The sequence below is a fragment of the Centropristis striata genome, chromosome 17 (genome assembly GCF_030273125.1).
Source record: "Centropristis striata isolate RG_2023a ecotype Rhode Island chromosome 17, C.striata_1.0, whole genome shotgun sequence".
Lineage (NCBI taxonomy): Eukaryota > Metazoa > Chordata > Actinopteri > Perciformes > Serranidae > Centropristis > Centropristis striata.
Window position 1 is genome coordinate 15428894 of NC_081533.1, and position 14701 is coordinate 15443594.

A 14701-nucleotide genomic window follows, 5' to 3' on the forward strand; every position below is an offset into this window, starting at 1 on the left:
TTTGGACTCCCATCACCCAAGGATGGTCTCTTTACAGCATCCGAAGGGCTCCCTGCTGCGTCTGGGCTCCTGTTGCCTGCCGATGGCCGTCCTCTCTTTGAAGTTTTGGGTGCTGTGCCCACCTGATTAGGAAAAAAATAAATAAATATATCAATTTATATACATCTCAAATACGCATGAAGATACCAGTCAAATATATCACAAACAAGGTAAATAGCAGGAATAGATAATTACCAGAATGAGAGAGGATGCAAGCTCTCTTTGCTGGTGGCATTCTGAAATGGAAAAAATAAAATTGAAACAAATGTACACTGTATATACAAATAGCACACATGCTTACTAGATTCCGGATGACGAGCAGGAAAGATGGGGTGGTGGGGAGACTTATTTCATTTTGAAGTGTTTACACATTGCACTGAAGTAGCCAATTCACACATTTCACAGGCCATACAATACTGTATGATTGACCTATCGTAGACTGTGATTATCATCCTAATAGGAGTGCATGTAGCCTCCACCTTACAACCACACCTTACATTCCTGAACATTAGCACCTGTTCCAGAACAATGCAACAAGTACACCAGGAGCATCCCCCACAACTGCTTTGACTATGAATTGATAGGAGCATTTTCTTATAAATAGAAACTAAGACAAAGGGCAGACATGCACAAACAGAATTTCTTTGGTAAAAAGTCCTGCATTCTGTGATAAGGAGACAATACTGAGAGTGTTGAAGGTGGTTAAAAATCATTATAAGTAAATGAAAATGTTTAGATACAGCAATATATCTTTGCACTTTAGTTTCTAATACAATAAATATGTAATTCAATATAAGGCTCAGGCTAGAATGTGTAAATCATGTGTAGTTTAAAGTTATATTGTAAAAATTTTAATTGAAGTTCCTCTCAAAAACAGGGCTGTTTTGACTACCACTCTGACCCAACGTTGTAATATTGCAACACTTATAAAACAAGCTCTAAATAAAATGTAGGGCACATTTTCCACAAACACTACATATGTTCATGTTCTAGACACTGTAATAAATACAAAAAAAAATATTCAAAGCATTTTACTTACTTGAATCAGATTAATCCAGTCCAGTAAATCGAAGGGATGTTGCTCGATCAAAAAATTGGAAGTTGTGTGACTTCTTGACCCTAGGGCGGGCCTTATATACAAATGTTGGATCCAAACGCATTGTGAGAACAAACAATAGGACCCAATGATCATGTTAATGTGGTTGAACCAAAAAATTTAGAGGTTTTTTGGGGATAACCAAAATTGTTGTAATTCTGCAACACTGGGTCTTACAGGGTTAAATCCGAAGTTAAATATTTAGGCATTAAATTAATAAAAGAGATTAAAAAAAGGGAGGAAAAGAATATGAATGAAAAAATTAGAAAATTTGAAAAAAACCTTAAATCATTGGCTAAAGAGAGATTTATCCATTTTTGGTCGTAACCTATTATCCAAGTCTGAGGGGATATCAAAATTGATTTATCCATGTTACTCGATGTACGTGGCTCCTAAAAACATCAAAAAGGCAGACTCCATAATATATAACTTCATATGGAGAAACAAAATGCATTATGTTAAAAAATCACAACTGGTTAAAGATTATAAGAAAGGAGGTTTGAAAACACTGGACTTTGAGTCAATGGTAGGAGTCTTTAAAATAAACTGGATAAAAGCTTTTATATCACAGACAAATTCAATCTGGTTTCACATCCCCAGAAATATTTTTAAGAAAATGGGAGGGTTGGATTTTCTGTTAAAATGTGATTTTGAAACTACAAAACTGCCTGTGAAGCTATCTGAATTTCATAAACAAGTATTGTACTATTGGAAGATGATATTTTCCCATAATTTTACTCCACATGGCTCCACATTGTGGAATAACAGAACAATTACGATAAATAGGAAAACTGTCTTCAAACAGGATTGGTTTGAAAAAAAGGTGATTTTTGTTTTAGATCTGATGGATGAGCAAGGAAATTTCATACATTTTAATACCTTTAAAGAAAAATATGATGTTCAATGTTCTTATAGAGAATTTAGCAGAATATGCAAAGCAATACCTCTTGCTCTGGCACAATTAATACAAAACACACTTTCTCATTCAAGATTACAAGCGGCCATGCCAGAATTAAAAATTGATCAATTGCATATCAGTGATAGAAAATGTAACAACCAATTTATTGGGAAAGTGTTCAAATGTAAAACTTTTCATGATTATACTAGAACTGCAAAAATCAGAATAAACAATGAATTATGCAACACAGATAAATACTTCAAATATATAAAATGGCCAATTCCACCAAAAGCAAAAGAAGTACAGTATAAAATTATTAACAGTTATTACCCTACAGCTGAAACTCTCAGGAAAAGATTTGGTTTTGAGGTTGAAGCTTGCGTTTTCTGTCTTGAGGAACCCGAAACTATTGAACATCTATTTAATTCATGTAGAGTCACAAGTCATTTTTGGCAGAACCTGCATAATTGGTTAAGTACCACAATGGATAATATTACACCTTTCAATATGAACCAAATCCTAATGTACAAGGAAGACATCGCTAAAGAAACATCTGACATGATTAATATCATCATGATTATGGGAAAATATCATATTCATACATGTAAATGGAGAAATCAAAGACCTTCACTAATATGTTTCAAAAACGAACTTAAAATATTTTACTCCTCTCTATTGGTTTTAGCTGAAAAATATGGACCAATAAAAAAAACTTTGCAATGATTTATCAAAGTTTTTTGATGATTGGATGGATGAAGTGTCAAGGTCTTAAATGACGCGATGATGTATTTTTGGGCACCTTTTCATGGGGTCAGAATGTGAGTGGTGTGGTGAGAGGGGTTGTCTCAGCACTGAAGAGGATCTGTCTGTATTGTTGCCTGTATTTATTATTTCTTTTATTTTCTAATGTCATAGTTTATTTTTATACTTTTATATCTCTATTGGAGTTTGTATCTATGTCCACTTGACCTACTGAGATGATAGTTTTGTTGTTTATTTAACTCTTTGCCTTGCAGAATGTTGTATTTGTTTTTGTTCTTTGTATTTTTTGGGGGAATGCATAGTGGAGATTCTTGATTGAACTTGTAATTATAGTATTGTGCAATAAAGTTGGAAAAAAAAAAAAAATCATGGTCACTGGTGCCAGTAAGGTTGTACAGCTTTTAGATATAATGTCATCCTGTCAATCCTTCATCTACTAAAGTGGAAGACTTTGACCCTGACGTGATTTGAACACAGTACTGGACTTAAAGTTATTTGAGGTACTTTTATGTACATTTTATGTAACTTTATACTTCTACTCCACTACATTTTGAGGCATATATTGTACTTTTTACTCCTCTACATTTAGTTGAGAGCTTAAGTTACTTTTCAGGTCAAAATTTAAAATGAAAAACATGATACATTTAAAATTATTACCCATTTTTATAAATTAAACCACTTAAAAGTTTATTAGGTAGTTTAAATGAGCGGAGTGGAGTCATTTCACAGTGTAGTATTAGTAATTTTACTGAAGTAAAGGATCTGAATACTTCTTCCACCACTGTCCTTTTTACTTCTTTATTTCTTTATTTCTTTATTTATTTTTTATTATTATTTTTGTAATTATTATTTTTTTAATTTCTTATTTTTTTTTATTTTATTAAAAAACTTTTTTTAATTTTTAATTTTTAATTTTTAATTTAATTTAATTTAATTTAATTTAATTTAATTTAATTTAATTTAATTTAATTTAATTTTTATTATTTTTTTCCTGCGCTTCTGCGCATGCGTGGCTTTTCTGCACATGCGCAGAAGCACCGCGGGGCCGCACATGCGCAGAAGCGCCGCGGGGCCGCACATGCGCAGAAGCGCCGCGGAGCCGCACATGCGCAGAAGCTCCGCGGGGCCGCACATGCGCAGAAGCGCCGTGGGGCCGCACATGCGCAGAAGCGCCGTGGGGCCGCACATGCGCAGAAGCGCCGTGGGGCCGCACATGCGCAGAAGCGCCGCGGGGCCGCACATGCGCAGAAGCACCGTAGGGCCGCACATGCGCAGAAGCGCCGCGGGGCCGCACATGCGCAGAAGCGCCACGGGGCCGCACATGCGCAGAAGCGCAGGAAAAAAAAATAAATAAAAAAAAATAAAAAATAAAAAAAATATATATATTGAAAAAAAATAAATAAATTAAAAAAGATAAGAAATTTAAAAAAAAATAAGAAAATTAAAAAAATAATAATCATTTAAAAAAATAATTAAAAAAAATAAAGAAGTAAAGAAGTAAAAACGACAGTGGTGGAAGAAGTATTCAGATCCTTTACTTCAGTAAAATGACTAATACCACACTGTGAAATGACTCCACTCCGCTCATTTAAACTACCTAATAAACTTTTAAGTGGTTTAATTTATAAAAATGGGTAATAATTTTAAATGTATCATGTTTTTCATTTTAAATCTTGACCTGAAAAGTAACTTAAGCTCTCAACTAAATGTAGAGGAGTAAAAAGTACAATATATGCCTCAAAATGTAGTGGAGTCGATGTATAAAGTTACATAAAATGTACATAAAAGTACCTCAAAATTGTACTTTAAGTCCAGTACTTGAGTAAATGTACATAGTTACTTTCCACCATTGCTACCTGCCTCTTCTAACTTATACATATCAGTTAAGAGTCCTCCTTCAGACACTGTATGAGGATTAAAGGGATAGTTTGTGCATTATTATACAAAACTTGGTACAATTATTGTCAATGCCCTCCTGAGGATAACCCTTTAAGGTTTTATTGATCGGCCCTGTTAGAAAAATTGCATGAGGAAACCTTGAAAATTGATAATCTGTCACCAACAGAAAAAACCTCACCATTTTTCTGCGCAGTTCGTTGATGGGGAAATGAAGAGCTGGAGACGTCCAAGTTCTCAGTTTAACATAGTTTTATTACAATATGTCAAAAAATGTGCACTTTACAGAGATCTCCGGGTTCAAAAACTCATGTCCCTGAATACAAACAGACGTGTTTCAGTTTGTGAAGTCTCAACCACGACTCTCTCCCTGAACCCATTAAAATACTAACATTTGTTTACAAAACATGCTGGTCGATTTCTTCCAGGAAGTTCCGCCTTCTTGATCGCTGATTCGCCAGTTTTAATTAACACAACGCCACCTGGGTGCTTGCTGCCCCAGACAAGGCCATCCTGCCCTGGCCTCTTCTCCAGAACATTCAACAAAAACCTCCTGCCTTGTTGTTGTGTCTCACAAAGATAGTATGTCTACAGAGTCAAAGGATTTTCACTGTCTCACATAGATTCTAAAAGTCTAAAAAATATGAAACAGACAATGAAATATATGTAGTCAAAGTTTCTAAACCAAAATTAACACATACACATAATCATTGTATCAAAATCATATTGTCTGACTAAATATAAATGCATAGAGATATTTCACCTAAGGTTTGACCTTTGATAGTGACCTGCGTCACACACAGAGACAGAGAACAGAGACAGACAACAGAGGAGCAGAAATCAAGCATAAAATCATTTACCAATATAGAAAATAATCAATTATTTTAACACTATATCAATATAGTATAATTGGGCCATTTTTAGGCATTTAAAAAATTGACCATTTTTGACAAAAATCAACATATTATAATATGACTTTTTTTGAAAGAGTCATTTTTGTTCATTCCATAATATGGTGTGTTTCTGTAATGTCTGGCATATTATGTTATAATATGTATCAACAGACTATAATAGACCCATTTTAAGCATTTTAAAATGTGATCATTCTTGACAAAAATCAACTATAGTACTTTAACTATATGCTAAAGTATGACTTATTTTTTTTTGGGGGGGGGGTCCTTTTTGGACACCCCATAATATGGTGGGTTTTTTTTTGTTATATCTGGCCATATTTTGTTTTAAAATGTATCAACAGAGTATAATTGTACCACTTTAAGGCACTTTAGAATTTGACCATTTTTGACAAAAATCAACACTTTTTTTAGGGGGTCATTTTTGGCCTTTTTTTGGACAAACTATACTGCCACATTTACCAACAATATATGTTATACATGTAATACATGTACCAAAATATGGTGTTAATATGTCATTTCTGGTATATTATGTTTTGATATGTATCAACAGAGTATAATTGAGCCATTTTATGCATTTTTAAATTTGACATGGACATGCTACCATGATTTTGAGGCTAATGATGAAGCCGACCACACTACACCAATTCTGGCAAACTACACTGGCACGGAATTCATTTATAAACAGGAGCCAGGACAGGAAACTGAACGGTGCAGAAACATGTCCAAGTATAGTTTGTTCAAGTATAGGTAAAAGAAAAGACCATATTATGGGATGTCCAAAAATGTTTGAGAAAAACAACATGGAAACATCCAAAATGGCCACCAGGAACTTTTTTTTTAACTTTATTGATAATTAAGGAACATTACAATCATGAGGTCAGACAAAAAGGGATTTCAAGAAACAAACAAATCTCATGAAACAAAGAACTAATCAGGAGAAATAGTTGTAAAAAATAAAATAAATAAAAAGAATAATGAAAAGAAAAAGAGGTACATACAATGATCATGCAGAGAGTACGAGGTACATAACATCTGAACATTCTTTTTTTTTTTTCACAAATTACATAAATTTATTCACTGAACATTGAAAACACCAGGGGGGTTCAAGAGTTCATTGCCAGTCCTTTAAAATTAAAAGATCAAATCAAACGTACAGTCTTTAACAGTTTCAGTGTCTTTGCAGCTTTGTTGTTGTTTACACCTTCAAGTGTGGTGCCATACTGCTTAAGTTCAATAATAAAACGACGAAAGCAGGGTTTGGAGTCAGACCATTTAGATTTGTGTATATGAAATTTTCCAAGGATAATTAGAAGTTGTATTATGTAGGCAGTGTTGTTGTCCATCTTATCGAAAATAAAATAGAGCATCACATCAAACACAGTAACATGTATAGTAGTACCCATTTTTCCATTTACAAAGTCTTGCATATCATTCCAAAATTGCTTTGAATGATGACAATGATAAAACAAATGAAACAATGTCTCTTTGTTAACATTGCAGAAAGTACAAGAGTAGTCAATGTTTAGCTTAAATCTCTCCAAGACCTCCTTAGCGGGATAAACACGGTGTAACACTTTGTAGGATACTTCTTTCACTTTATTATTAATGCAAAATGTATTTAAAACACTACAAGCTTTTTTCCACTGTACATTGCTCATGATAGATGACCAAAAGAATTTTGCTGCAGGAGCTGTAGTATAGTTCAATGCATTTCTGATGTGTCTGTTACTGCAAGGTTTATCGTGAATATTGATATCTCCAATAAAAATCTGCCTAGAACTAAATGAGCTGGTTTCTGATAAGTTACAGTTCTTTAGAAATAGAAGAGAACCGGCAGGAATTGCATTAGAGATAACAACATATTCTTTAGGTGTGATTGTAATCTTGAATTTTTGAATAAGTTCTGAATGTGACATCAACACACCATTCTTATTTAATAATTGACATACAAGTAAAATTCCATTATCATACCATGAGCGATAAAACAGGGATTTTCTTTTGTGTAGAATTTCCTTGTTATTCCAAATATAGTACCTATGAGGACTGAAGTTGTGTTTATAAACTAATAACCACGCTAAGAGGGCTTGTTTGTGAAAATTAGCTAAACGAAATGGGATTTTATCAATGGAGAAATTACATTTTAATAAAAAATCAATGCCACCAATCAATTTAAATAAATAAGATGGGAAAGCATACCATATACTGTTGGAGTTCTTTGGGAATTCAATAAGCCATTTGACCTTAAATGTATTATTTAATAAACTAAAGTCCAAGACCTCAAGACCACCTTGTTCCCTACTACCTTTGATTGTCTCTTTTCTGAGATAGTGGGGTTTTTCCTCCAGATATAGTCATACAGTATCTTATCCATTTGTTTAATAACATTTGTTGGGACATGTAGTGATAAAGATACATAGACAGATCTAGATATACCTTCTGTTTTTGATAACAAGATCCTTCCAAATAAAGATATATCTCTCATCAACCATGAGTTCAATTTTGATTTTGTTTTTTCAATAATAGGATCAAAATTGGCTTTACTTCGCTGTTCCACATCCTTACAGATAACAACTCCTAGGTAGGTTACCTTTTCTCTAATTGGAATTCCATGATAGCTTGACAGATTGCAATTTTTAATTGGAAATAAGACAGATTTATCTAAATTTATCTTTAAACCAGAAACATCAGAGAATTCATCTATACAAGCCACAGCTTCTGAAATCTGACTCTTGTCTTTTAGAAAGATTGCAGTATCGTCTGCCAGTTGACATAATTTGAAGTTCTTACCTACTGCACTTATACCCATGAAGGGTGATTTCTTTATGTAAGTGGCCATTGTTTGGGTTACTAATATAAACAAAAATGGAGATACAGGACAACCCTGTCTAACACCTCGATGAATGTCAAATCGACCTGATGTGCCATATTTCAGTTTTACAGAGCTGGAGCAATTCTTATATAGAGTTTTGATCGCATTACAGAAATATTTTCCAAAGCCAAAAAAGGGGATAGTCTTAAAAATGAACTCATGTTCGATCGTGTCAAAGGCTTTGTAGAAATCAATAAAAAAGATAAAACTTTCATCTGGTATTAAATCACGATAATCTATCATATCTAGTATCAGGCGGATGTTATTGCTAATATGTCTTTTTTGTATAAAGCCGGATTGCTCTATATCTATTATTTGATCTAAACCATGTTTTAACCTCCTAGCAAAAATTAAAGCAAATAATTTTGTATCATTGTTCAAAAGACTGATAGGCCTCCAATTTCCTATATATAATCGGTCTTTTTTTGGTTTGGGAATTAATGTGATTACTCCTTGCCTTAATGTCGGAGGAAGCTCACCTTTTTTAATGGATTCATTAAACATGGCTAGTAGGAAAGGGGCAAGTTTAAGAATGAAAGTTTTATAAAATTCCCCTGTCAAGCCGTCATTCCCAGGAGACTTGTTTTCTTTAAGGGATTTAATACATTCATTCATTTCAGGCAGCGATATTTCCTCTTCACATGAGACTCTAAGATCATCATTTATTTTTCTTGAGTCTGCTGAAATATCGTTTAAGAAAGATTCAATATTTGAGGGTGTAAAGGTTGAGGAGTATAAATCTTGATAGAATTGAGCTACATGTTGAGAGATTATTTTAGGATCATCTGAGATTGTGCCATTTATCGTCAATTTACTCACTGCTGCAAATTCTGCATTTCTTTTTTCTAAGCTAAAAAAATATTTGGTATTTTTCTCACCTTGTTCAAGCCATTTACATCTTGATCTAATAAAAGCGCTCCTAGTTTTTTCCACATAAATATTCTCTAATTGGTTTTGTAAGTTGTTTAAATTCAACATCTCTTCGTTAGTTAAATCATTGCAATTTTTTGTTTGCAGATTCAAAAGAGCTTTAATAATCTCAATTTCTTTTTGTTTTTTCAAATTTGCTATGAATTTACCTTTTTTAATTGCCACCCTTCGAATCTCATATTTCATTAATTCCCAAAAGTACCCATAAGTACCATTAATACATGCTTTACTCCAGTACTTGTCAATAATAACATTAATTTCTGCTCTAAGGTCTGCATTCTTCAATAACAAGTTATTAAACTTCCAATAACCTGTGTTGTTTTTCTCTGTACATGTATTATTTAGAGTGACTTTGATAAAGATCCCTCTATGGTCTGTTAGAATTGCTGGTTCAATTAAGATATCTCCAACCATAGGGACAAGATCATTAGAGATGAGCCAGAAGTCTATGCGTGATTGTAAGGACATATTCTTATTGCACCAGGTATACATGTTGTTTTGAGGGTTTTTCTGTCTCCAAATATCAATTAAATTCATTCTTAAACAAATACTTTCCAGTTCACAGTTAGTAGTTGTGTTTTTTGGAGGCCATCCATCTATATTTTCATTAAAGACAGTATTAAAATCACCTCCCCATATTACTTTAACAAGTGGATAAGATGTGTAAATATGATATATTTTTGATTCAATACTTTGAAACAATGCTAAGTTGGTGGTCTTATTGTTAGTGGCATAAATATTAATCAAAATAAATTGACTTTGATTCATATCAACAACTAAAATGATCCATCTCCCTGACCTATCAGTTTCACTGTGTAATATCTGGCCTTTGAATTTGTCCCTTAATATGGCGACCCCTGCTGATCGATTATTTCCATCAGAAAACCATATTTCATTACCCCATTGATTTTTCCAAAAAGACTCATCTGCTGAACAAGCATGAGTTTCCTGTATAAAATGAAAATCAGCACCTTTACCTCTGCAATATAAATAAATGGCTTTTCTTTTAAATAGGTCTCGTATTCCCCTGGCATTAATAGAAAACACAGAAAGAAACATTAGAACAAGAAAGAAGAAAAAAGAAAACTTTCACTCTTTTAGACTGAGCTTAACTTTTGTGATAGGCTATAGGGTTCTCGCATATTTAACATGTTGAATGAACAATAACACAGCAGAACTTATAGAACAAGTTTGCGTTCACTTTTGTAAATTCAGAGAATATGACAAACTGTTTTAGAGTAAAGGCCATTTCGATTTTACATCTAACCTCATCAACATCTTGAATGATGTTGATTTATCAACTGATAATAATTAAATGTTCATTTAAACAATACTGAAGTCGTTGTAGATTTTAACTATTTTCACCTTTCATCTTTATTTCCCTTTTCCATCAGGAGGATGCAGTTCTTTCCCCTCAATAAACGCCCTGGCTCCACTGAAGGATGCAGACTTGCCCTCTTTTCTTGCCTTTTCCACAAGTGGCCACAGGCGGCTTCTGGCTTCTCTGTCACTGGCAGAGAGGTCCTCCTTGAAGCTGTAACCTTTATTCTTCAAGAAGTCGTTCTATCTACAAACATAACTTTTCCCCGCATAGATACTATATATGGAACAATAAAGACATTATATATAGAAACAAATCCTTATTTTACCCCTATTGGTTTACTCACAATATACTCCTAGTTCATCAGTTATTTAACTCAAATGGCACCTTACTTACATATCAGGAATTTGTCATAAAATATAGAATCCCAATTCCTATTAATGAATATAATATTGTTCTCAATGCTATCCCTCTAGGTGTAATTATGTTATTTAGATGCACTTTAACACAAAATCCGACTGTTTTGCCCCTTGATCCATCCAAACATGAAATTGGCCAAATTTGTTTCTCTTCTACACGCAACAATAACCGAAAAATACGTTCACTGTTTCAGAAAGAAGTTGTATCAACCCCCTACATCATTGCTTATTGGAATAATTTTATTGATAACCTTAATTGGGAGAAGATTTGGAATTTGCCAGCAAAATATATAGTCAACAATAAGATCAAAGAAATTTCTTTTAAAATAATTCACAGAATCTACCCCACTAAAATTTTTCTTCAACGTTTTAAAAAAGATTTAGATTTGAATTGCTTTTTTTGTGAAGGGCACCCTGAAAGTATTTTTCATTTATTTTGGTCTTGCCCTTTTTCGTCTAAGTTCTGGAAAGATATTTGTAACTTCCTTTTTTTTTTCAATTGAACCTAATTTGTCCCTTTGTTTTGAAAATATACTGTTTGGTTTCACTGACTTCCCATTCACAAAAAAAAATCAATATTACATTATAAATCTAATTATACTATTGGCAAAATATCACATACATAAATCTCGATACACAAAAAAAAATCCCCTCTTTTCTATATTTATAAGTGAAACCAAGCAGTATATTAATTCTATTAAAGACTCTACTAATTTGAAAGCTGCTAAAACTCTGAATATTTGTAATTTTTATAATATTTTTGTATGACAACCTCTTTATGATTTATTGAAACCCCCTGGCGACGTTCTGATGTATTTTTTTGTATTACACCCAACTGCCTTAATAAAGTTTATTTTTAAAAAAATAAAATAAAAAAAAAAAAGAAGTCGTTCTGTTTCGCAGATTTCCATGTCAGGTCCCGCGATGTTCTCGACGCACATCTTATGATTATGGGACGTGGTCTCACACCTCTGCCCTCTCCGGTTCTCAGACGACCCAGGCGATGTGCGACGTCCACTGCCGTTGCCACCTCATGTTGATCCGCCTCTGAAACCACCGCTCCGCAGATTTCCTTGGCTTTGAGTTTAACATTGTCGGCCGGGTTCTCAGCAACACCATAAAGGCGAAGACACCATCTCCTACTGTATCTCTCTTGTTCATTGATCCTTTCTTCCAGTACCGTCATCTTTTTCTTTAGCTCAGCACTTTCTGTTTTCAATGTGTCACTGTCCTTTTTCAGGTCCATCACATCATTATGAATTGAATTAAGAGCGTCACTCACGTTTTCGATTTCAGCCGAGTTTTTCTTGATCATGCTCTCGAGTTGATCCGCTCTTTCGTTGATTTTTCCAGAGAGAATCTGAATGATGGTATTCTGTACTTCAATCAGGGAAGGTTCAGTGGGTGATGAGGTATTCTTTGCCTTTTTTGTAGGCTGAGCTTTAGTAGGTGTGTTAGGGAGAGAGTTACAAACTCCGCCATTTTCAGCATTACAGGCATAGGAATGCATTTCATGTATTGTTCTCTTGTCGCTCGCGGTTTGTTCTTCCATTTCTTCCAGAATCTTTTGTAGCTCTTGTGTAGCCATTAGCCAGCTTGAAGTTAGCTGTGACGGTGACAGGCAGCCTTACTTTAGTCGTTGAGAACTTGAGACGCACGCCCGCAAACGAGTTACTGACAATATAACATAAATTAAGTCCTTGGGGAGAGTAGTAGATTGCTGTGCATATTGTTGTTATAAGTGAAGAATTTTGCGAGAATTGCAACAAACCCGTCTGCTCACAGCGCCATCTTGGCGGGAGTCCCTCCACCAGGACTAACCAGTGGGTGACATCATGGTCACTGGTGCCAGTAAGGTTATACAGCTTTTAGATATAATGTCATCCTGTCAATCCTTCATCTACTAAAGTGGAAGACTTTGACTCTGACGTGATTTGAACACAGTACTGGACTTAAAGTACAATTTTGAGGTACTTTTATGTAACTTTATACTTCTACTCCACTACATTTTGAGGCATATATTGTACTTTTTACTCCTCTACATTTAGTTGAGAGCTTAAGTTACTTTTCAGGTCAAGATTTAAAATGAAAAACATGATACATTTAAAATTATTACCCATTTTTATAAATTAAACCACTTAAAAGTTTATTAGGTAGTTTAAATGAGCGGAGTGGAGTCATTTCACAGTGTAGTATTAGTAATTTTACTGAAGTAAAGGATCTGAATACTTCTTCCACCACTTTCCTTTTTACTTCTTTATTTATTTATTTATTTTTTGTATTATCTATCTATTAATTTAATTTAATTGAATTTAATTGAATTTAATTGAATTTAATTAAATTAATTTTTTTCTGCGCTTCTGCGCATGCGCGGGTTTTCAACGCTTCTGCGCATGCTCGGCTTTTCAGCGCTTCTGCGCATGCGTGCTTTTAAGCGCATGCGCAGAAGCACCGCAGGGCCGCACATGCGCAGAAGCGCCGCGGGGCCGCACATGCGCAGAAGCGCCGTAGGGCCGCACATGCGCAGAAGCGCCGCGGGGCCGCACATGCGCAGAAGCGCCGCGGGGCCGCACATGCGCAGAAGCGCCGCGGGGCCGCACATGCGCAGAAGCGCCGCGGGGCCGCACATGCGCAGAAGCGCCGCGGGGCCGCACATGCGCAGAAGCGCCGCGGGGCCGCACATGCGCAGAAGCGCCGCGGGGCCGCACATGCGCAGAAGCGCCGCGGGGCCGCACATGCGCAGAAGCGCCGCGGGGCCGCACATGCGCAGAAGCGCCGTAGGGCCGCACATGCGCAGAAGCGCCGCGGGGCCGCACATGCGCAGAAGCGCCGCGGGGCCGCACATGCGCAGAAGCTCAGGAAAAAAATAATAAAATAAATAAAAATAAAAATAAAAATAAAAAATATATTTAAAAAAATAAAAAATAAAAAATAAATTAAAAAAGATAAGAAATAAAAAAAATAAGAAAATTTAAAAAATAATAATCATTTAAAAAAATAAGAAAAAAATAAAGAAGTAAAGAAGTAAAAAGGACAATGGTGGAAGAAGTGTTCAGATCATTTACTTCAGTAAAAGTACTAATACCACACTGTGAAATGACTCCACTCCACTCATTTTAACTACCTAATAAACTTTTAAGTGGTTTAATTTATAAAAATGGGTAATCATTTTAAATGTATCATGTTTTTCATTTTAAATCTTGACCTGAAAAGTAACTTAAGCTCTCAACTAAATGTAGAGGAGTAAAAAGTACAATATATGCCTCAAAATGTAGTGGAGTAGAAGTATAAAGTTACATAAAATGTACATAAAAGTACCTCAAAATTTTACTTTAAGTCCAGTACTTGATTAAATGTACATAGTTACTTTCCACCATTGCTACCTGCCACTTCTAACTTACACATATCAGTTAAGAGTCCTCCTTCAGACACTGTATGAGGATTAAAGGGATAGTTTGTGCATTATTATACAAAACTTGGTACAATTATTGTCAATGCCCTCCTGAGGATAACCCTTTAAGGTTTTATTGATCGGCCCCTAGGTGGCGCTGTGGTGG